A 22946-nucleotide genomic window follows, 5' to 3' on the forward strand; every position below is an offset into this window, starting at 1 on the left:
GTGCACGAACCAGGCAGGGAGAAGAACCCGGACTGGTCCACGCGGGAAGCAGAGCAGGGAGAAGAACCTGGAAGAGTGCTGGGGCAAGGACTGGGACTCTCACGCTGGCTCGGTCGGCCATCTTAGGACACAGATTTTCCTTATCAAAATCAGTTCCATTTCTATACACTAATAATGAAGTAGCAGAAAGAGAAATTAAGAAAATAATCCCATTTATAACTGCATCAAAAGTAAAAAAACAAACAAAAAACAACCTAGGGATAAACTTAAGATGAAACACCTGTACACCAAAAATTGTAAAACAATGATGAAAGAAGTTGAAGATGACACAAACAAATGGAAAGACATTCCATGCTTAAGCATTGGAAGAACCAATATTGTTAACATGTCCATACTACCAAGGCACCCTACAGATTTAATGCAATCCCTACCAAACTACCAACATCATTTGCACAGAATTAGAACAAATAATCCTAAAATTTGTATGGAACTACAAAAGACTCCAAACAGCCAAAGCAATCTTGAAAAAGAAGTACAAAACTGATGGTATCACAATCTCAGATTTCAAGCATACTACAAAGCTGCAGTTATCAAAACAGTATGGTACTGGCACAAAAATAGGTTGATCCATGGAACAGAATAGAGAACCTAGAAATAAACCCATACTTATGTGGTCAATTAATCTACAACAAAGGAGGCAAGAATATACAATGGGAAAAAGACAGTCTCTTCAACAGTTGGTGATGGGAAAACTGGACAGCTACATGCAAAAGAATGAAACCGGACCACTTTCTTACACCATACACAAAAACTCAAAATGGATTAAAGACCTAAATGTGAGATCTGAAACCATAAAATTCCTAGAAGAAAACATAGGAAATAAGCTCTTTGACGTCATTTTCTAGATATGTCACCTTTGGCAAGGGAAACAAAAGCAAAACAAACTGTTGGGACTACACCAAAATAAAATCTTGAAATTTACAACAGCATGAATGAGCCTTGAGGGCATTTGGTTAAGTGAAATAAATCAGAGAAAGACAAATATTATATGGTTTCACTTATATGTGGAGTCTAAAAGCAAACAAACAACAATAAAACGAAACAAAAAAAAACCCTGGACCTCATGGATATTGAGAATAGACTGGTGGTTGCCACAGAAGGGGGAGGTAGGGAGTGAAAAGGTAAATAAACTTTCACCTATAAAATAAGTCATGGGGATGTAATATACACAAAATGTACGTTTGTTCTATACTTACTGTATTGTATATTTGAAAACTGCTAAGAATAAATCCTAAAAGTTCTTGTCATAAGAAAAAAATTTGTAAGTATGTAGTGATGGATGTTAACGAGACTTGTGGTAATCATTTCACAATATACCCAAATACCAAAATATTGTGTTATAAACCTGAAACTAATGTCTTATGCAATTATATCAATAAAAAATATTTTTAAAAAGGAATGAAGTGCTGGGGCACCTGGGTGGCTCAGTCAGTTAGGCATCTGACTCTTTAGTTTCAGCTCAGGTCGTGATCTCAGGGTTGTGGGATTGAGCCCTGAGCACAGAGCCTGTTTAAGATAATAAACATAAATAAATAATATCTTAATATATTATTTATCATAATTTACGATAAATTTATCATAAATAAATCTTAAAAAAGGAATGAAATGCTACTACATGTGGCATGGTGGGAGAACCTCTAACACATTATGCTAAATAAAAGATGCCAGATTCAAGTTTACATATTTATGATTCCACTTCTATGAAATACCCAGAATAGTTAAATGTATAGAGACAGCTGATATGTGGTTTTCTGGGGCTAAGGGTAAAAGGGAATTGTAATACAATCCCTGACAGTTTTTTGCTGTTGTTTTTTACGATGCAAGTGCACAACTTGAGCTTTGATTGCCTCAGGCATCTACTTCAAGAGGGGATCTCTAATGAACACATGGCCAGCCGCAACTAGGAAAAAAGCTAGGCTGCCTACCTCGATTTAGGCTCCTTTGTTTTAGAGATCTTGGTTGATTTTGATAAATGACCATCTGGGCCACTTGCCTTTTCTCTCTCCACACTTTAAATTCACACTCTTCTGGAAAGCTTGATTTTCTCTTTATACAAAACAATAACGGGGTGCCTGGGTGGCTCAGTTGTTTAAGCGACTGCCTTCAGCTCAGGTCATGATCCTGGAGTCCCAGGATCGAGTCCCGCATCGGGCTCCCTGCTCGGCAGGGAGTCTGCTTCTCCCTCTGACCCTATCCCCTCTGATGTGCTCTCTCTCATTCTCTCTCAAATAAATAAATAAAATCTTTAAAAAAAAAAGTAACAATGCAAAAACCACCTTAGCCTTCAAGATTATAGTGATTCTTTAAGATCAGTTCAAAGATCTTCCTTTACTCCTGCATATAAATATGAAGAATTAGTGATGCCTCCAAAAGACATGGGTGGATAACTCAACACCTATTCCCAACCCCCTTCTTCCTTGCCTACCTCCACTACAGACTGGAAATTTAAATACCTACTTTCCCAAACTCCCTTGTAGCTAGGGATGGTGACGTGACCTACTTCTAGTCAATGAGACAAAAGGAGAAGCATGATAGGAAGACTTATTACTTTACTGCCTTTCACCTCATCTTACCTCATCTCACTTCTTCCTTTGAATATGAATGTGATGCCCAGAGCTCTGGCAGCCATATCGTGATCATGAGGCAACATGCCAACATGTTAAGACAGCAGAGAAAAAAATTAGGTTACTGACGTAGCCGAACTTCTGAATTCCTAACTCCAGACTACTTCCATGTAAGAAAAATAAAGCTTTATTTGTTTAAACTATGTTAGGTTTTCTGGTATTTGTGGTTGAAAGCAATTCTAAATGATACAATGCATGAAAATGCAGCAAACCCAAGGAAAAGAAGAGGATTAAAGAGGAAAAATAATTTGAAAACAATTAGACAAAACAAATACACAAAACCCTCAAATAAATTAGAGACAAAAAATTGCAAGGAAGGAAACAAATCTATCATTTTTGAAGGGGATATGGTGGTATTCTTGGAAAATCTAAGAGATTCAACTAAAAATACTATGGTAATAATTCAACAAGATAGTGGAAGCAAAATAAATATAAAGATAACTTGCAGTTTTACAAACAACAAACAGAAGACATGATGGGGAAAAGATCATAATTGCAATTAAAAAGACAAAACACTTAGGAATAAACTTTACAAGACCTATATGAACAATGTTAAAACATTAGCATATTTGGAAGAAGAGCTGAGCAAATGAAAGGCATGTCATGTTCTTGGCTAAGACCTAACATCACAGAGAGTCAATTCTCCTTAATTTATAAATGACATATCATCCCACAAAAATGACAACAGTTTTCATTAATAGGCTGATTGTAAAGTTCATATGGAGACATTACTAAGAGACAGAAAACTGAAAAAGACAACAATGAGGGAGACTACCCCTACCAGATAATAAATCATAATTTAAAAACTAATTTAAACAGTGTGATTCTAATGCATGATTATACCATCCATGGAACAGAAAACCCAGAAATAGACCCAAACACATGGAAACTCACTACACATAAAGGTGGTACCAAAGATCAGTGGGGCTAAAGACAGACTCTTTAATAAAGGATGTTGGAACAATAAGAAAAGAAAATGGATACCATACAATGTAGTAGAATGAACTCCAAATAAAAGATTTAAATGTAAAACAGAAACAAAAACAAGAAAAACAATAACTCATAAAGGTTGGAAGAAAAACATGAGAAAATTCAAATAAAGACTAAGAGTAGAGAAAGCCTTTAAAATTAAGATTAAAACTCCTAGGGTGCCTAGGTGGCTCAGATGGTTAAGTGTCTGTCTTCGGCTCATGTTGTGATCCTGGGGTCCTGGGATCAAGTTCCACATTGGGCTCCCCCTGCTCTGCGGGGAGCGTGTTTCTCCCTCTCCCTCTGCCTGCCATTCCCCATGCTTGTGCTCTCTCTCTCTGCCAAATAAATAGATAAAAAAAGATTAAAAATCCAAAGCCTCGGGGCACCTGGTTAGAGTCAGTTAAGCGTCTGCCTTCGGCTCAGGTCATGATCTCAGGGTCCTGGGATCAAACCCTGCATTGGGCTCCCTGCTCAGCAGGGAGGAGTTTGCTTCTCCCTTTCCCTCTCTCTCTGCCCCTCCACCCCACTCATGCTCTCTTTCTCTTTCTCTCAAAATCTTAAAAAAAAAAAATCCAAAGCCTCTAAGGAAAAAGGGTAATGACTTCAAATGCATAAGGATGAAAGCGTTCCTTATAGAAGAAAAAAAATGCTATAAGCAAAGTCAAATGGCAAAATGGGAAAAAATATTTGCAACTCATATCACACAAAGGGCTAATCTCCCTAATACATAAAGACTTCCTTGGAACTGAAAGATTCTGACAATTCAACACAAAACAAAAGGGTCAAAGTACATGAACAAAAAGAAAATCACAGAAAAAAGAAATACAAATGGTTCCTAGACACATGAAAAGATGTTTAAACTTACCTGTACTAGGGGTGCCTGGCTTGCTCAGTCAGTAGAGCATGTGACTCTTGATCTCAGGGTTGTAAGTTCAAGCCTCATATTGGGTATAGAGCTTACTTTAAGATAAATAAAAAGTAAAAAAATAAACTTACTTGTATTAAAGAAATGCAAATCAAAATGATTTTGATAGACCATCCACACCTATCAACTTGACAAAAAAGGAAAGGTCTGGTAATGCACTGTTGAGACTATGGCAAAATAGGCTTTCTATTTTATTATTGGCAGGACTATAATTGATAAAACTCTAGGGAGGGCAATTTATCCATTAAAATTTCAAGGGAAGGGGTGCCTAGGTGGCTCAGTCAGTTAAGGGTCTGTTTTCAGCTCAGGTCATGATCCCGGTGTCCTGGGATGGAGCCCCATGTCAGGCTCCCTGCTCAGCAGGGAGTCTGCTTCTCCCTCTCCCTCTGCCTCTCTCTCAAATAAAGAAAATCTTTTTTAAAAAATTTCAAAAGCATGTACATTTCGACTTAGCAATCACATTTTTCAAATCTATCCTGCAGTTCTATTTGCCCACAGAGGAAAAAACATTTATTACAATTATTGTACTGCAGCACTATTTGTAATGACAAAACATTGGAAATGAGCAAGAAATCCATCATAAGGGACTAAAAGAATTTAATAAAAAGTACATCCTGATGACAGAACACAACAAAACTAAAATGGAAACTAAGGGAGAATAAGAAAAATCTCCATGATTCACTATGAAGCGAGAAGAGCCAAATGTAGAACTGCGTGTATAGCAGCTACCTTTTATGTAAAAAAACAGAAGAAAGAGAATGCATTGACCTATAAATTTAATGAAATTCCAATCAAAATCCTACAAGATTTTTTGATAAAAATTGACAAGCTGATTCAATTTCAATTCAACTGGCAAGCTAAAATTCAAATGGAAATGCAAAGGACCTAAAATAACCAAAATGAGAAAGAATAAAGTTGGAGGGGCTAATGCTACTTGATCTCAGGAATTATTATAAAGCTATTGTTATCAAAACAGCAGGGTTTTAGTCTTAAAGATAGCAAACAGATCAACGGGACAAGAATAGTCCAGAAATAAACCCACACATATATGGACAATCAATTTTTGACAAAGGTACAAAGGCAATGAAGTGGAAAAAGGACAGACCTGTCAACAAATGGTGCTGGAACATTTGGATATTCATATGCAAAAAAACCCTAAACAAAACCTCCCACAAAACTTAGATCCATACCTCGTACAGGCAAAAGATGTGAACAGACACTTCAACAAAGATATACAGGAGTGATGTCATCAAGATGGCAACACTGTCTGTTCATGACTCTCTTCCCTCTTACAAGGAGATCAACTAACTATTCATAAACAAGATACTACAGAGAGAATCCTAGAAGCCGAAGCACCCCCTGCAACGTAGAGACCAAAGACCTCATTAGAAGGGTAAAAGGAGAGTTACACTCTGACCTCACAGCCTCTCCCCAAGGCTGGCACAGCAACACGCTGAGAGGTCTCCCCTGAGCCTATAGTTCCTCCGATGGGAAGAGAAAGCCCAGTGTAGACATCCAGCTGCCCCAGCATTGTGGGTTGCCTCCTGGGAGCCTCCACTTGGACTAATCCGACAGGGATCACGGAGGAATCTAGAGGGCTCAACTACTGGAGATCTGATTGCAACAGAGAATGGGGAATGGCACACACAACCAGCACTCAGATCTTGTTAGACCAGATTCCTACCTGCAGCACCCAAGGAGCAATCCCAACCAGGAGTTTTGCTTGTGCAGAGCCAAGCCCATAGCACAGTCTGACCAGAGAACTCAGTAGGGTGCAGGTTTGCCTGATGGTAGGGTCCTCGAACAAAGAGCTTTGGAAGCCCTGTGAACTGGCTTGCTGTGCAAAGGTAGACAAGTGAGTCATAGCCTGGCACATGGCTGGCTGTCACTTCCAGTTCTTCCAGATCAGAAAGCCTGATCTGGTTCACCTAGGAAGCTGCTTGGAACTAGCCTAGACAGAAGTCATAGCCCTGCCCACTGCTGCAGCTTTCAGCCTGGCCAACCAGAAAACCTAACCACTGCACATGAGAACCCACACAGCCCATCCAACAGCCCTGTTTACAGAAGCTCTTGAACAGAGAGCAAAGCCTATGGCTTTGCCCATCTGCAGAGCAAAAGCAGTGGCCCCATCTGGCCAGGGAATTCAGTGCACAGTCTTGCCTGATTCAGGTTCATAAACCTGTGGCCCATCCTGCTGCTCCACCAGGGCAGGGAAGCTAATTCACAGTGCCATATACTGCTGAGTATAGTACCCCATCCTGACTGTCTAGTAAGCGTGACCAGAAAACCCAGGCAAAGGCAGAGCCCATCCTACAGCCTCACTTGGGCAGGGAACAGCTGTCCTAACTGTTCTCAGCCAGCAGTATCCCCTTCACCCCATCCTCAAAGCTTGGGCAGTGGCCTTGAACAAAGACAGATCCTGATAGCAGGTCCTATCTGCCCGAAGATGTTACCAGCAGACATGTCCAGTAACCTATACTGAACTGACTGGTAAAAAACTGTCCCTACTAAAGTTAACCTATAAAGTATAGAAGAGGAAACTGCTCACTCAAATGCGCACATAACAACATAAGGAATCAAAGACAATGAAAAATCAGGTAAACATGATACCACCAAAGGAAACTAATAAAGCTCTGATAACTAATCCTAAAGAAATGGGAGATCTATGAGCTGTCAATTCAGAACAGTCCTCTTAAAGTTCAGCAAACCACAAGAACACACAGAAAGAACACAATTAAACAATATTAGGAAAACAATGCATGAAGTACTCTAAACAGAAAGCCTCAAAAAAACCCACAACATAAATCCTTCCTAGAGCTGAAAAATGCAATGACAGAAGAATTCAATAGAGAGCTTCAAAAGTAGACTCAACCTAAAAGAAATGCAAAGGAAAGAACCACTGATTTAGAAAATAGGACATTTGAAATCAGAGGAGCAAAAGGAAAAAAGAATGAAAAACGTAAAGAAAGCCTACAGTACTTACAGAACACAATCAAAAGAAATAATATCTGCATTATGGAAATGTCAGGAGAAAAGAAAGAAAGGGATAGAAAACATACTTAAAGCAATAATGGCTAAAAATTTCCCAAACTTCTGGAGAGAAATGGGACATCCAGATCCATGAGGTCCAAAGGAGCCCAAATAAATTGAACATGAATAGGGCTGTATCAAGATACATTATAAATGTCAAAAGTCAAAGACAGAAAAATAATTCTGAAGGCAGCAGAAAAACAGGGAAGTGTCATACAAGAAAACCTCCATAAGACTATTGGTGGATTTCTCAACAGAAACTTTTCAGGCTAGGAAAGAATGGGATGATATATTAAAAAATGTTGATGGGGCCGGCGGGGGGGCGGGGGGGATCTGTCAACCAAGAATTTTATACCCAGCAAAGCTGTCCTTCTCCCAAACAAAAGACTCTCAAACAAAAGCTGAGGAAGTTCACCACCTTTGTAGCCATCTTACAAGAAATGAAAAAGGGAGTTCTTTGAGTAGAAGGACACTAACAGAAATCATAAAAACATAAAAAGATAACATAAAACTCGCTAGTAATGGTAAATATATAGTCAAAGTTAAATTCTGTAATATGGTAATGGAGGTGTGTAATTCACTTACAACTCTAGATTAAAAATTAAATATATTAAAAATATCCTTAATTACAATAATCTGTTATTAGTTACATAATATGAAAAATATGTGAACCTTAGCTTCACAACTTAAACTGTGAGAGGGAGGAGAAATAAAAGTGTAAAGTTTAGGAATGCTATTTAAATTCTTCTCAACTTGAGAAAGGGTGTTATAATTTTAAGATAATTTATTTAAGCTTCATGGTAACCACAAGGGAAGAACCTGTTAGTAATTACACAAAAGAACATGATAATGAAGTCAAAGCATACTGATACCAAAAGACATCAAACACACACAAAAATAATAGGATAAGAAACAGGGAACAATGGATCTATGAAATACCAGAAAACAATGAGCAAAATGGCAATAGTCTTTACTCATCAGTAATTACCTTAAATGTAAATGGATTAAATTCTCCAATTAGGGGCACCTGGTGGTTCAGCCGATTAAGTGTCCAACTCTTGATCTCATCTCAGGTCTTGATCTCAGGGTCATGAGTTTAAGCCTCACACTGGGCTCCAGTGTGTGCTGGGTGTGGAGCCCACTTGAAAAAAAAAATCTAATTAAAAGACATAGATGGCTGAATTGATTTAAAAAACAAAAACCAAAACCAAGACCCAATGGTATGTTGCCTGCAAGAGACTCACCTTAGCTTTAAAGATATACATAGACTGAAAGTACAGGGAGAGAAAACAGTATTTCAAGAAGATAGTAACGAAAAAACTACCCCAAAACAGGAGTAGCCATGCTTGTATCATACAAAATGAACTTCAAACTAAAAATAGTAAAAAAAGACAAAGAAGGTCATTACATAATGATAAAGTGGTCAATCCATCAAGAAGCCATAACAATTGTAAATATTCATGCACCCTACATCAGAGCACCTAAATATACAAAGCAAAAACTAAGAGAGCTAAAAGAAGAAATAAACAGTAATACAATACAGTTGGGGACTTTAAGACCCCACTCTCAACAATGGATAGATTATCCAGACACAGAATCAATAAAGAAACAGATTGGCAAAGCACTATAGATCAAATGGACTTAAACAGACATATACAGAACATTCTATCCAACAGGAGAATACACACTTTTCAAGTGCATGTAGAACATTTCTTAGGATAGACTGTATGTTATGCTACAAAGTAAGTCTCAGCAAATTCAAGAAGACTAAAGTCATACAAAGTATCTTCTCTGACCACTGTGGTATGGAACTAGAAATCAACAACAGGAAGAAAATGGAAAAATTCACAAATATATGGAAATTAAACAACATTCTTCTCAACAACCAATGAATCAAAAGAGAAATAAAAAAAAGTATATTGAGACAAATGAAAATGGAAACACAACATACTAAAACTTATGGGATGCAGCAAAAGCAGTTCTAAGAGGGAACTTCCTAAGTGCCTACAGTAATTATCAAAAAAGATCTCAAATAAACAACTTAACTCTAAGCCATAAGGAACTATAAAAAGAACAAACTGAGCCCAAAGTTAGCAGAAGGAAATAATAAAAATTATAGCAGAAATAAATCAGAGAACAGGAGAAAAATAGAAAAGATTAACAAAACAAAGAGTTGGTTCTTTGAGAAGAAGACCCAAATCAACAAAACTGTAAAATGGAAAAGGAAACATTACAACCAATAACACAGAAATACAGAGGATCATTAGAACCTACTATGAACAACTACATGCCAAAAAACTGGACAACCTAGAAAAAATGGAAAAATTCTTAGAAATATGCAATCTAGGGGTGCCTGGGAGGCTCAGTTGGTTAAGCATCTGCCTTCGGCTCAGGTCATGATCCCAGGGTCCTGGGATCGAGCCCCACATCGGGCTCCCTGTTCAGTGGTGTGCCTGCTTCTCCCTCACCCTCTGTCTGCTGCTCCCCCTGCTTGTGCTCTCTCTCTACCAAATAAATAAAATCTCAAAAAAAAAAAAAAGAAATATGTAATCTACTAAGCATGAAGCAAGGAGAAATAGAAACTCCAAACAGACTGATTACTAGTAAGGAGATTGAATTAAAATTTTTATTTATTTGTCAGAGAAAGAGAAAAAGCACAATTGGGTGGAGCGGCAGAGGGAGAAGAAGGCTCCCTGCTGAGCAACGAGCTCAATGTAGGACTCGATCCCAGGACCCTAGGATCATGACCTGAGCCCAAGGCAGACACTTAACCAATTGAGCCACCCAGGTATCCCAAGGAGATTGGGTTAGTAATCAAAAATCTCCCAGCAAAGAATAACCCAGGACCAAATGGTTTCACTGATGAATTTTACCAAACATTTAAAGAATTAATGCCAATCCTTCTCAGACTCTTCCAAAAAACTGAAAGGGAAGGAACACTCCTTAATTTATTTTATAAGGCCAGCACTACCTTGATAGGAAAGTCAGGAAAGGACACCAGAAGAAAAAAGAAGAAAACAAACAAACAAACAAAAAACCACAGGCCAATATCCCTAATGAATACAGACACAAAAATTCTCAAAATACTAGCAAACCAAATTCAGCAGCACATTAAAAATATCATTCACCATGATCAAGTGAGATTTATCCCTGGGATCAAGGATGGTGCAGCATATGCAAATCAATCATTGTGATACATCGCATTAAAAAATGAAAGAAAAAAATCATATGACCATATCCACAGACACAGAAAAAGCATTTGACAAAATTCAACATCCATTAATGATAAAAGCTCTTAACAAATTAGGTATAGAAGGAATGAACCTCAACATAATAAAGGCCATATACAAAACAGGCCCACAGCTAACATACTCAATGGTGAAAGGTTGAAAGATTTGCCCTGTTCCAAGAACAGGAACAAGACAAGGGTGCCCACTCTTACCATTCCCGTTCAACACAGTACTAGATAGAAGTCCTAGCCAAAGCAACCAGGCAAGAAAAAAAGTAAAAGGCATTCAGAATTGGAAAGGGAGAAGTAAAATTGTCTCTCTCTGCAGATAACATGATTTTATATAGAAAAAATCCCAAAGATGCCACCAAAAAAACTGTTAGATCTAATCAACAAATTCAGTAAAGTTGCAGATTACAAAATAACATTTTTTAAAAGTAGCATTGCTATATACTAACAACAAATAACTCCAAAAAAGAAATAAAGAAAACCATCCCATTTACAATAACATCAAAAACAATAAATACTTAGGAATAAATTTAACCAAGGAGGTAAAAGATCTCTACTCTGAAAACTACAAGGCACTGATGAAAGAAACTGAAGAAGAGACAAATAAATGGAAAGGTATCCTGTGCTCATGGGTTGGAGAAATTAATATTTTTTTAAATGTCTATACTACCAAAAGCTATCTGCAGATTCAATGAAATCCACATCAAGATTCCAATAGCATTTCTTACAGAAGTAGAAAAAACAATTCTAAAATTTATGGGAACCACAAAAGACCCCAAGTAGCCAAAGCGATCTTAAGAAAGGACAAAGCGGGAGGCATCACACTTCCTAATTTCAAGCTATACTATAATGCTAATCAAAAACAGTATGATACCAGCATAAAAACAGACACATAGACCAATAGAACAGAACTGAGAGCCCACAAGTAAACCCCAACATATGCAGCCAACTAGAATTTGACAAGGGAGTCAAGAATACTCCAAGAAAAAGATGGTCTCTTCAATAAATGGTGCTGTGAAAACTGGATATCCATGTAAAACAATGACACTAGACCTCTATCTTACACCACTCACAGAAATTAACCCAAAATGGATCAAAGACCTTAATGTAAGATATGAAACCATAACAATCCTAGAAAAAAAAAATAGGAAAAACTCCTTGACATGGGTCTTGGCAATAATTTTTTGGATACGACACCTAAAACATAAGCAATAAACTAAAAAATAAACAAGTGGGACTACATCAAACTAAAAAGCTTCTGAAGAGCAAAAACAAGTAAACAAAATCAACAAAATAAAAAGACAACGTGCAGAATCAAAATGCAAATCACAGATGTATCTGGATAAGGGGTCAATACCCAAAATATACAGGGAACTCATAAACTCAATAGTAAAAATAATAATTTAAAAAAGGGCGAAGGACCAGAGTAGACATTTGTCCAATGAAGACATACAAATGGCCAACAGGTACATTAAAAGATACTCAACATCCTTAATCAGGGAAACGCATTTTAAAACCACAATGAGGTATCCCCTCTTACCTGTTAGAATGACTGCCATCAAAAAGACAAGAGATAACAAATGCTGGTGTATACGTGAAGAAAAGGGAAGCTTTGTGCACTGGTGGGGTTGGTAAATGAAGGCAGGATTGTAACATGATGCAGCCACCGTGGAAAACAACATAGAGGATCCTCAAAAAATTAAAAGTATAACTACTATATGATCCCACAATCCCACTTCTGAATATATATCAGAAGGAAACAAAAGCACTACATCGAAGAGCTATCTGTACCCACATGTTCATAAGAGCATTATTTATAATAGCCAAGACATAGAAATAATCTAAGTGTCCACTGATGGACGAATGGATAAAGTAGTTGTGGTGTATTGTGTGTGTATACATATACACACTGGAATATTATTTATCCATAAAAAATGTGGAAATCCTGCCATTTGGATAGACCTCAAGGGCATCATGCTAAGTTAGATAAGTCAGAGAAAGATAAAACTGTATGATCTCATTTATATGTGGAACCTAATAACAAAAAACCCAAAGTCATAGAAAAAGAAACCAGATTTGTGGTTACCGCAGGTGGGTACAGGGCGGGAGGAGAGCTGAATGATGTGTAAAGATACAACTTCCAGTTACAAGTTAAGTACAAGGAATGTCATGTACAACATGAAGACTGTAGTTTACACTGCTGTATGATATACATGAAAGTGTTTAGAGAGGACATCCTAAGAGTTCATCATGAGGAAAAGAATTTTTTTCTTTTACTTTGTATCTATATGAAATGATGGATGTTAATTAAACTTGTTGTGGTAAGCGTTTCAAGATATATGTAACTGAAATCATTAACTTACTGCTGTATATTATATAATTCAATAAAACTATAAAAAATGAAGATACACATATGGCAAAATAACACATGAAGGGATGCTCAACATTATTAGTCATAAGGGAAACGTATGAGGAGGAATACAAAGGAGCTGAGAAAGGAGCTGTGGGGTGAGGAATATGCTCACTATCTTCACTGCGGTGATGGTTTGACAGGCATATCAATATGCTAAAACATACCAAACTGCACACTTTAAATATGTGCAGTTTGTTATATATCATTTGTACTTCAAAAGAAGCTGTTTTAAAGAAAGAAAGGAGTTGGGATGAGCACTGGGTGTCATATGTAAGTGATGAATCACTAAATTCTGCTCCTCGTGTTAACACTAGATGTTAACCAACTTGAATTTAAGCGAGAGGAAAAAAAAAGGAAATAAGGAAGTGATTTTAAAAATGGAATTACCTTGGGGCGCCTGGGTGGCTCAGTTGGTTGGGTGACTGCCTTCGGCTCAGGTCATGATCCTGGAGTCCCGGGATCGAGTCCCACATCGGGCTCCCTGCTCGGCGGGGAGTCTGCTTCTCCCTCTGACCCTCTTCCCTCTCATGTACTCTCTCTCTCTCTCATTCTCTCTCTCTCAAATAAATAAATAAAATCTTTAAAAAAAAAATAAAAATGGAATCACCTTTTCATTCATAAAGTTTAAAGTTTTGAACAGTATTAATATTTTACCTATTCCAAAAATGAAATTAAAAAGTCAAAATTATTTTTAAGCCAAAGAACAGTAGTTGGAATTCATATTTTTCCTGCTTATGCTACATATCCTCTCAAAATGAGAATCTCTCTAGCCTACACATTTCCCACTAGACCAGAAACCCTGAGCTCTTTACTCTGCCCTCCTGGATGACTGAGAATCCCAAGAGATGGTTACCAACTGAGAGGTGTGTTTTGTTAGGCCATTTATATGCAAACGTTGTCTTTGCCCTCAGAAGAGTCTGGGTAACATCTTAAGGTCATGGCAAATAAGCTGAAGTTCCAATAAAACTGAAAAGAATGTGCCAGATTCAAAGACCAGTATATATATTATAAATAATAAAAAATTTGAAAGTGAATAAATATGGTTTGTATGTTAAAAAAAAAAGCACCACCACCAAAGACCAGTGTAGATTTGCCTCTATGCTGCAGAATCAATTATCAGCTAAGATGACCTCAGTAAGTAAGATGCTTAGGAAGAAAGAACCCTCAGTTTTTCAATCATCAGGAATCTGGACTCAAAACTTGAATAAAATTAGAATGCATTTATTGACAATAAATACAAGAGGAAAGGGATCTAACATGGAGAGAAATCCAAACCTCCTGACCAAGCTTTGTGGTTAAAAGCCCAGGGTGCTCCTGCCAAATTCAGGATATAAGTCACTCACTCCGGATAACTTGTTTATGATCTCCAGTTGGGAGTGATTATCAATGCTCCTTTGGCCCCTGATGCTGTTAAACAACAGCAACCATTCTGGAAATGTGGTCACAGCCCTGGAATGCCTCCCTGTTTCTTTTTCACTAGAGAGTGAAAGATACCGGATCTGGCCTGTGAAGCCAACATGGGAGAGTCCTTTACTCTAGCATTTCTCATCAGGAATCAATTCTCCCAGGTGCTGAGAATCAACCTTATAAAATCGAGGTCTGATACCAGAGGGGGGCCCTTGGGCTCAACAACAGAAACTGACAAGCCAAATGGGAGTTACAGGCAAGGCTTTACTGGGGCTTCTGCCCCAGCACAAGGGAGACAGCAGCACAAAGGGAAGAACCCTGAGGTTTTCCAGGCTGGCTCCCTGAAGAGAGGTCAGGGAGAGCTTTTAAAGAGACTGAGGCAGGAAAAGGGTGACATATGAACACGGAGAGGTGGGGAATTTTCAGCTCTCAGCACTTAAAGGTCTTGCTTCTTAGGCAGGACATGTCTAAATAGCATGTTAAATCTCTACCCCTGGGTGGGATTTTTATTATAATGAGGGAGAAAGTTAGCCCTGGGGTCCATCTAGGTGCAGACTGGTTTGGCCTGGTCTTTGTAGTCAGCATCTTCCTTTCAGTAAGCATCTTCCCACTGCACTCCTGCAAGATAAACTACTCAAGAGGCACAGAGTTTTCGCCTTTTTTTTTTTTTTTCCCCTTATGGAGGTGGTCAAGGAACACTGAATTTTGTGGTCAGGGTTGAGGGGACCCCAGTCCAGCCCATCCTCTGTCTCATCTTCAGAACCTGCTTCCTGATGAGTGGGGGCTCCTGTTCCTTCCCCACCCTGGAGGGGTCTCACTGACTGTTCTAATGATTTATAAGAACTGGGATCCTCCTGTAATGGTGTAGGTTGGAATCCTAGCACCACCATGAGCTCGACTTGGAATTATTGAAGCCTGGAAGACACAGACTTTTCCAGAAGCTTAAAAAAACCAGGGCCCAAAAAGTAACAGCAATAAAATGGCCACTAAGGGTCCAAGGAAAGGCAAGAACCAAGTACCATTTGGTAGGTACCCTCTAGTGGAGTCCCAGGGGGTTTGGGCAATGGGGTTGCTAAAATTTTGTAGCCTGTTGGAGGGCGATGTCAGCCTTTGGTTCCACCTCTCCAGAAACATTCCTGAAGCCACAAGATGTATTTGCAATAGCACCTATTCCTCCTTGTTCAGCTGGTAACTAATCCAAGGCTAACCGGTGATCTAAGACCGACCACAGAAGCCAGAGAATCTAATGATTTTTGTATGAGTTTAAAACCCTGTCCTGTTTCAGCCACCACCGTGGACACAGTACCTGACAGCACTGTTGTAAATTAATTACCCAGCCAGTCCCACCAAGGAACCAACCAAGGTAACCATCCTGGCAATCGGCAGACACACTGCTCATCTGGACCTTCACGGTGATAGCTGAGTGCTCTGGGGTTATTGGAGAATACTTTAATATCCTCTGGGCCGGGGTGGGGGTTGCAGTATACTCCACAGTCCAATCACCTCTAGTACGGTTAGTATCAGGGGACTGAACCACTATCCTCTTCCCATCTACCCTTTCCAGGAACATTACTCCCTTAGCTAGACATAAAAGTCCTGGGTAGGGTGGGTGTTAGGGGGCAGCCACAAGGAATACTTGCAGTTGTCTCTCTGGTTTTCAGTGTTGGCAGTCCAGGACACCTGTGACCCTGCGTAACAGGCCGGGTAACTACGCCACCATGGCCTTATCTTCCAGATCTCATGGCGTGTGCGCACTGCAGCTGGTCATAGTGCACATAAGGGGAAACAGGGATCCAGCATGGGGTTAACTACACCCTTTGGTGGGCAGGTTCCTCTTGTAGTCTGGTTACAGATGGGGGTCCTGCAAGGAGCACAAGAGGTGTTACGTGTGGGTAAGTAACACTGGTTTACCAGGTCAGGGCTGATGAATTAAAACATTTTGTGGTGGTCAGGTTAACGGGTGCTGGGGAGATGCGGAGGACTGGGTTCATATGAGATGTACTGGCTCTGGAAATGGGGTGTTTTGGGACCAAGAACCATTCTGTGGGGTACCCCAACCAGATTCTGCCTCTGTTATTATAGACCTTGAAGGCCTCCTCCACCAAGCTTGACAGTGGAGCCCAAGGGCCAGCCTCCCACTTTTGTACTTTTCTCCTAACATTTGGAGCCAACTGTGTAATAAACACACAGCAATACCCTTCGTTCTGTGCGCTCTGGCTCTGGGTCAGCGTCCTTTCTCAATGTCTCTGTTACCCAGCTCAGAGACCGCCAGGTTCTCATCCTTCCCATGAGTAATCTCTCTAACCTTGTCCTCATCATTTGCAAGTTTTATCATACACCTTTTAATCCCTTTGGACAAACAAGCGATACTATGCCTCATTCTAGTTTGGTCAATAGGACACTGACGTCCCGCCAGGTCAGTGAGAACATCAGCCCTAGTCTGACAAACTCATCCCTAAACTTATCCCGATTTTCTGAAAATCTACCCAACCTTTCTTTGCATATCCCTAGGTGTCTCACAGAGAAAGGGACACATACTCTAGTACTTGCCCCATTCTCATTAACCACCTCCTGCAGGGGCAAGAGACCCTGGCGTGGCGGTGAGGTAGAGGAGGGAACTAGCTTGGAGCCTGGCTGGGATCCCATTGGGGACAGTGCTGGGGGCTCCAGTTTGGGGGGGTTCTGGTGCTTCAGGAGCCTGACTAGGGTAAGGTGGGGGCTTAGGGGCTGAAGGGAGTGTTGGAGCAGATGAGGGAAGCCAGCTGGGACCTGAAAAGGAGATTCTGAATGGAGACAGTTTGGCAGTGGCTGGACAAGAAGATCCATGAGCAAATCTGGCTCTGAATCCTTTGGAGGTGGGGTAGAGATGGAGGCCACACATATGCCACAGGAGTCCTGCCCACCTGGGTCTTGGTACAGTTTTGTAAAGGCCTGTATGTAAAGGATCTCTCCCCACTTTTGAGACCATTTACCAAACAGATGCAACTGTAAAACAGAATTAAAGTTAAGGGACCCATTTGGTGGCCATTTCTTTTGATCACCCAACGCGTACCGGGGCCAGGCTGAGCTACAAAAGAAAACTAATTTCTTTTTTTTTCAAGGCATCTAATTTGAATTGGTCCAATTATTAAGAATACAACCCAAGAGGAAGTCTTTTGGAATCCTCTGAGCATTTCCCATATTTACAAATAAATCTGGTGTGCTACTATAAAAGAAGCTGGGTGGGGCTTCCAGGATCCAGCATCTTAGGGATACATGCCCAGTCCCGGTTACTATGGGAGTAAAGTCTGTGCAGAAGAGAGAGACAAGCAAGTACGGAGAATGGAGGGGGTCCAGCAGTTCTGAAATATGTGTCCCAGCAACCTCCTCAATTTCCTCAATCTCACACCAAGTCCATGTCCTGCTCAATCTTAACCTGAACTTCCTTTGGGCTGAAAAATAATTAATAAGGTGGCTAACCAGACAGGCAGAAAGAGAGAAAACAGAGATTTTAGGGTCAGAGAGAGCCTGTGCCCGTGTACTATTTAGGGGGTCTTCACAGGACAATGAAATCTAACCTGGTGACAAATTCTTGACTGGAGAGGCAACAAAAAAGCCCACCCTCTCCTCTCCCCACAGATGCAGACAAAGGATTGAGAAGCACCCAGGAGTTTTAAAGAGGGTAACAAGACAGGGAGTCTCCAGGTTGAAAGGGGCAGTGGGTGGAGGGAGCTGGAAGAAGGAACTGGAGAGAGAGAAGAAAGAAACCAAGCAGGGGCCGGTGGAGGGAGGCAGTCTGTCTACTGCCCAACAGGGTGGATTAGGCCAGAGCGGGGCAGGGCAGGGGGTGGTCATTTCAACCCTCCTTTTTCTTGGGTGTCTATTCAGGCAACTCAGAGCCAGGGAACAAGAGAAGGATAAAGAGAAAACATAAAGTTTCCTGTGGCTATTGTAAGTATACCTCCACCATGGTCACTAGTCCCCATCAGGGGGAAACAGTTCAACCAAGGTCTGCACGGTGTGAGGCAGGCCTCTCCCACCTCTGCTGGTTAGTTACAGGCCAGAGGGAGCAAGCTCTCACAGGCTGAGAGGAGCTAAGCTGTAGCTGTCTGGTAGGGGCCCCACCCAGAGTATAAGGAGGAGGAGAAGGAGCCTGGAAAAGAAGAGGGAGGTTAAAGGAGAAGGGAAGGAAACTGGGAAGGAAGGGAAGAGGGAAAAGCACTGCCTGAATAAGAGTAGTAGAAATCCCAGGACACTGGAGGCAGACTTACTTAGCCCAGGGACGTTGAAGCAGCCACAAAGGGATTGTGTCCAGCTGCTCCAGTGGGTCCTAGACCCTCTCCCAGAGCAGGTGAAAGATCCCCTGGGGTCCCTTTGTGGTCCCCAAAGAACCAGGATACTGAATCAGGCTCTTGTGCTCTCTACACCATAGAAGTTGACAAGAGGCCAAACAGGAGTCCCTGCTCTGTCTCAGGTCGATTTGCTGACTGGGAATCATCTTGCAGTTTCATTATAAAATGGTTCTGCTTAGCTAAACTGTGTAATGAATAAGCCAGTCTATGGAAATCCTGTAGGAGGGTTCCAGTTACCATCAGCTTTGGGACTCCCACCTACCTTCAGCTTCCTTATTTAAATTCTATGTGATCAACACAAACATTTATGCTTATTGAAGAGTTTACTAAAGGTAACACAATGGACTATTTTTAAAGGGAGAATTTTGGTTCAAGTTTCTGGAAAACTTGCATCAAGATTTCATCACAGCAAACATCTTGAATAAATGTGGACCCAGAAGAGCTTTTTTTAAATTGACTGGATTTGTGTAAGAGTTGGATATTTCTCAGGATTTTGTGGCTTGGCATGAAAATACTTTCACGACCTGCTCCTACAGAAAACAAAACAAAACAAAACAAAACAAAACAAAAAACCCTGATAAACTAAGAAATCATCAGCTGGGCCTGAGACTCCATGGAGACTCACTAGGGCCCCAGCTCCTGCCAAACTGAAATAGTAATTGTTCTTCAAACTAACCTAGAGGTTAGTTCTTCCTCATTGTTTCAGAGAACACAATTCAGCTTGTGTACCCAGCTTCTTCTCCATTTTACTGTCTTCACCTTTTTTTTTTTTTAAGATTTTATTTATTTATTTGACAGAGAGAGAGAGAGACAGCGAGAGGGAACACAAGTAGGGGGAGGTGGAGACGGAGAAGCAGGCTTCCCGCGGAGTAGGGAGCCCGATGCGGGGCTCGATCCCAGGACCCTGGGATCATGACCTGAGCCGAAGGCAGACGCTTAACGACTGAGCCACCCAGGCGCCCCGTCTTCACCTTTCTTAAAGGCTATTCCAGCCTGGTGAGTCTGTATGGGCATTGGGGTGGATCCTGAGAGCAAAAGGAAATCATGGGAGGTTGCCAACTGGAAAATGAAATGGTTGGGTCTATTTTTTTAAGTGTTCTCCTGGGTTGGAATGGAGATTAGCTTGGGGAGCTGTGGAGATCCAGGAGACCCCAGAGGAGCTGTCAGGAGAGAGGATACTACGTGCATTGTCCTAGAAGGAAAGCATAGGTGTTGAATAGGAAGTTTGAGGGCAGTAAAGGACAAGCAGGGAGCTCCTATTCAACAGCTTGAAGCAAGAAACAGATCATTTGCTGAGAGGTGGGGCAGTGAGAAGGACCTGCAGATTTTGAGACATGCTGAATCCTGAATTCCTGAGATTTTCAGGAAGTGAAGAGGGAGTGGGTGAAGGTGGAAATGGGGCAGGTCTAGCAGCAACCCTCAGCAGTTTGGTCCAAGGCTTGAAGATTTGATTCACGTAGAATCATGAAACAAGAGATTAACAATGATTATTAACACCATTTCTACCCTAACTCAGAAGGCTTACTGGATGCCAAGTATATACTAGGCATATATACTTGATCTCGTATCAACCTCACAACAACCTTTCCAGAAGATTATCATTTTACAGTGGAAAAATCTGTGGCTCATGGAGGTGAAGGAACCTGGTCAGAGTCACAAAAGCAGAGCAGAAGAGTCTGGTAGCCTACGTATGTAGCTGGCTTTAGAGTCCCAGCTACAGAGTTGTCATTATTCACCTCCTTACAAGGGAAGCTTCTAGCAGGACTTTATAATGACTTCACTTTTTTTTCTTTTTTAAGGAACAGACTATAGATTCGGTGCTTATAAATGAGCAGTTCACAAACATGAAGGACCCTGGAAATCACTGAAATTAACGAGCAAACCTGAGTGCTTAAACTTTACAATGAAAAGGAAAGTTACGTTTACAATTCCTTAAACTGAAGAGTTTCATCGTAATAACTCCCACTTTTTGCTTGCAGTTTCAAGCCAGTTTTAAACAGGACTGAGATTTTTGGATTGCTGGACGACTCGCTAATTACCAGAACCCTGGGCCTCCCCTCCCCCCACCCGGCCCCAGTTCCCGGCGTGGGGATGAGTAAAGGAGCCTCAGGGGTGCTTACAGTGATGTTTGCCTCTTCTCTCTCCGGAGACTCTTCGGAGGAGCAAATCGCTAGGTGCACGAGAGAACACTATAGACATTTGTGGGTTTGCTCCTTAATGGTGCCCGGAAGGCAGCGGTCCCGCGACAGGAGCGAGCCCGAGAGCTTCCTCCCGTACCTGGAGGTGATGGGTGGAGCCGCAAGGCGGGACCAGGTGAGCGAGAGGCAAAAATGGCGGGAGACAGCATGGCGGCGCCGGCGGCGCGCGCCCTGAGCTCAAACAGGCAGTCCGCTACGGTGGCCCCTGAGGGCCATTACACTCTGGGGCTAGCGACTCGCGTCTGGTGCCTGGAGAGAAATGGGTGTCACCCCAGACTGGGACATCCCTGAGTGGGCGCAGAGACGGGCAGTCGAGGACCACGAGAAGGGGGCGCCCCCAGCTGGCCAGAGTCGGATGAGGAGACCGAAGAGCAATGCCATTCATTTTCATTTCATTTCACTCATTCCGTTTGTTCTTGGAAGTGACCCTTTCAGTGATACTGCAAGGAAAGTTCTGCTTCTGGAGGGAGGTTGGACTAAATGAGACTGTCGGCCAAACAGGGCATGAAGGGCAGTCCAATGACAGTTTCTTAGTGCCATCTGACTGGAGCCAGATGCAGCCAGCTTGCGGCAAGGGAGCTGGGCGAATAAATACCCCAGTCTTACCATCCTCCCTCTTGCTCTCCTGCCTGTGCTCCCCGCTAGCTGTATCTGACCAGAGACAGCACGTTGATGCGGTCCCCATTAGTCAGCCTCCGGGAGCCCAGGGCAGGGTGAAGAGGAGAAATTCATGCAGCTGGCCTGTGGCAGGCAGCCCCTAAGATGGTTCCCACTGAGCTCCACCTCCTGGTATTCACCCCCTTGTGTAGCCCTCTCCCGTGTTGTGCTAGGGTTGGTCTGTGTGACCAATAGAATAAGTAGAAATGATGAAATGTTACTTCACTAATCGGGTTACAAGAGGAACTGCACCTTGGGTGTTGGTCGAAGTGGAAGGCAGCTTTCTACGATGGCCACCTCGACCTCCCCTCCTAATAGTCATGCCCTGGTGTAAAACCCTTTCTTTGAGTGTAGGCTGGACCGGGTGATGGGATTCAAATAAGCAGAATATGGTGAAAGTTAGGGATGTCACTTCTGAGAGTAGGCTACAAATGACTGTGGCCTCCATCTTGTTTGCTTGCTCTGATGAAGCTAGCTGCCTGATGGAGAGGCCCACGTGGCGAAGAACTGAGGCCAACACTCAGCTGAGAGAGCGTGATAGAGGATCCATCCCAGGTGAGACTTAAGAATCTTAAAAGTATGATGCCTGCAGTCCCGGCTGACACCTGGATAGCAGCCTTTTGAGAGACCCAGAGCCAGAGTCCCCAGATTCCTGGTCCACGGACAACATGAGAAGCCAAATATTGCTTGAAGTTTGGGGGTCATCTATTATACAATAGGTAACTAATACAGCTTTCTTTCTCTCTGATCACTTGCTTTGAGAGATGTCAGCTATCCCGTCATTAGAAGCGCTGTGGGGAGCCTGCCCCACAAAGAACCTAGGCCTTTTGCCAGCCCTATGAGTGAAGCTGGTAGCAAATCCTCACCTAGCCAAGCTTCAGAAGACTGTAGCCCCTGCCCACAGCTTGATTCAGGAGACCCTGAGACCGAATCCCCAACGAAGCCACCCCTGGATTCCTCACTTTCAGAAACTGAAGTAATGAATGTTCGTTGTCTTAAGCTCCAAAGTTTGGGGTATTTGCTTTGCAGTAACAGATAACGATTATGTGTGCGAGAAAGCATGAAAAGTTAGCAAAGAGGAAAAAGGGGAA

General features: G+C 41.6%; 1 long non-coding RNA gene across 3 annotated transcripts in view; it reads right to left on the reverse strand.

Annotated features, from left to right (window-relative positions):
- Nucleotides 1-21329, reverse strand: part of LOC148162253 (uncharacterized) — a 48999-nt gene extending 27670 nt beyond the window's left edge. Inside the window, exons 1-2 of one of the 3 annotated variants that reach the window (XR_015767050.1) lie at nucleotides 13650-13834; nucleotides 8600-8752 (exon numbers count right to left, since the gene is read on the reverse strand). This is a non-coding gene — a long non-coding RNA (uncharacterized LOC148162253). Of the gene's footprint in view, nucleotides 1-4521; nucleotides 4617-8599; nucleotides 8755-13649; nucleotides 13835-21120 lie in introns of those variants that run through there. The other 2 variants (XR_015767049.1, XR_015767051.1) reach the window with 2 other exon arrangements.
- Between the last annotated feature and the right edge of the window lie 1617 nt (nucleotides 21330-22946).

Source organism: Eumetopias jubatus, unplaced genomic scaffold, assembly GCF_037043125.1.
Source record: "Eumetopias jubatus isolate StellerSeaLion01/CBP00866 unplaced genomic scaffold, mEumJub1_p1.0 scaffold_16, whole genome shotgun sequence".
NCBI lineage: Eukaryota > Metazoa > Chordata > Mammalia > Carnivora > Otariidae > Eumetopias > Eumetopias jubatus.